Source organism: Chrysochloris asiatica, unplaced genomic scaffold (genome assembly GCF_000296735.1).
Source record: "Chrysochloris asiatica unplaced genomic scaffold, ChrAsi1.0 scaffold00073, whole genome shotgun sequence".
Lineage (NCBI taxonomy): Eukaryota > Metazoa > Chordata > Mammalia > Afrosoricida > Chrysochloridae > Chrysochloris > Chrysochloris asiatica.
In genome coordinates this window covers 7,337,470-7,339,833 of record NW_006408591.1, presented here as the reverse complement: position 1 = coordinate 7,339,833, position 2,364 = coordinate 7,337,470, and positions in this window count along the sequence as shown.

The window sequence follows — 2,364 nt, the reverse complement described above, 5'->3', positions numbered from 1 at the left end:
TAAGTCTGAAGAAAATGAAAACAAGTCCACGAGAGCTAAAATATGACCTTTAATATATTGCACTTGAACTTAGAGTTCATCTAAAGAACAGAGACCTTAGAAGAATTGATGCATTTGATCTATGATGTTGGAGGATAATATTATAAGTACCATGGACTGCCAGAAGAACAAGCTAATCTCTATTGGAAGAGGTACAGCCAGAATACTTCTTGGAAGCTAGGAATGACAGAGATTGTGTCTCATACTTTAGACATATTGTCAGGAGACACCAGTCTCTGGAAAAAGAAGTTTAGTAAAATGTAGGGTCAGAGAAAAAGAGGAAGACTGCAATGAGATCTATTGGCACAGTGGCAGCAGCAATGGTCTCAAATACAGCACCAATTGTGAGGTCAGCACAGGACTGGGCAGTGTTTCATTTTGCTGTGCATAGGTTCACTATGAGTTGGTACCATAGCAATGGCACCTAAAACAACAACACTCTGAAGCTTAAAAATAAGTAACTGATTACTCTTTCCTGAATGTTGAGTTATCAGATAAGTGTTTAGCTTGGTAACATGTACAAGAAATTAAAATTAAAAGCTGTTGTTGTTTCACAACAAAACCTCAAAGTTTTTTAAACTTCCAATTGACTATAATTTAGGAGATTGAGCTTTAAATGAAATATTTTTAAACATTAATTCTAATGTCTTCACTTGCCTGAGCAGAGATATTCTCTCTTCCATCATACAGAAAATATAAGAAACTATCCAGTGGGGTGATGAAGAATTATTAGAATTAGAATCAGAGATGAGTGGTTGTCATCAATAAATGTTGTCATCAATAAATGGTCTCTGGTTGTCATCAAAAAAATAAAAGATGAGTGGTTGTCATAAAAAATTACCATACTATTTACCAGGAAAATGTGTGGCTTAAAGTCATTCAACAGATTAAAAGACAAATTATTACAATTATCTTTAAAGAAAAGGAATCCAAACCATTATTTATGATGTCTAAATCACTCTTGGATAGAACTGTCCAAAAAGTGTTTGAAAGTATTAGTTGTTCACATAACAGAAGGTATGGAATTCAAAATTGTTGTTATTAGAGGTATTTTGAAATATATGAAAAAATAACATCAATAAAAGCTAGTATATGTATAAGGCATGCCTTATGGATAGGACATACTCTTGCAGAAGACACAGTTTGGAAGATGATATAATAAGTGAAAGATATAGCAAAGACATTTTAAACAGAAAAACGTGATAGTGATTGCTGTTGCTTTTGAATACTGTTGATTTGGTTTTAATGCATAATGGCCCTGTATAGAGTTTCCAAGGAGCAGTTAGGGATGACAGTGAATAAAAATGTGGACTTTATTTTTATTACCAATTGCTTCTGTTAGTGTCAAATGTATGTCTACCATAGTATTATTTTTCCCATTAAATTAATCATTTGAAAAATCTATGGCATTAATTCTTTGGGTTTGACCATGCCCTCCTTCTTACTGAATGTATAACATACTGCATTATTTGTAGCAAGGAATTTATTTGTTCAGTGCTATGAATTAAAAAAAAAAAATCCTTTAAATAATCAGACTGTGAGCTCATACTGGATAAACAAACAACAAGATAAATAGAGAAAACATTGAGATTGTCAAAGACTTCATTTTCCTTGGATCAACCCTCAACACTCATGTAATCAGCAGTCAAGAAATCAAAGGACATATTTCATTAGGTAAATCTGATGCACAAGGCAATTTTAACATGTTGAAGATCAAAGATGTTAGTTTGAGAACTAAGGTGTGCCTGACTAAGCTATGGTATTTTCAATAACCTCATATGCATATGAAAGTTGGACAGTGAATAAGGAAGACCACAGAAGAATTGATGCATTTGAGTTATTGTGTTGGAGGAGAATATTAAAAGTACCATGGACTGTTAAAAGAACAAACCAATCTTTGTTGGAAGAAATACGACCAGAATGCTTCCTGGAAACCAGAATGGACAGACATCATCTCTCATCTTTCTGACATACTATCAGGAGGAACCAATCCCTGGATAATGATACTGTGTTTGGGAAATTGGATGATCAGAGAAAAAAGGAAGATACCCAATGAGATAGTTTGGCACAGTGTCAGTAGAGATGGGCCCAAATTTCGCAACGATTGTGAGTTACCGACTCAATGGCACCTAACAACAACAACAAACAACATGAGTTCTGCAATATACAGAATCATGTCTAATTTAATTATAGGATTAATTGAGACATACTGATATAACACAACACTAGAGATGTGTTGTAAGATTCTTTTGTTTTGTTTCTTTCAGGGTTTTATATATGTCTCCCTATTGCCTTGTTGCCTGCATGGTTTCTTTTGAGAGATCA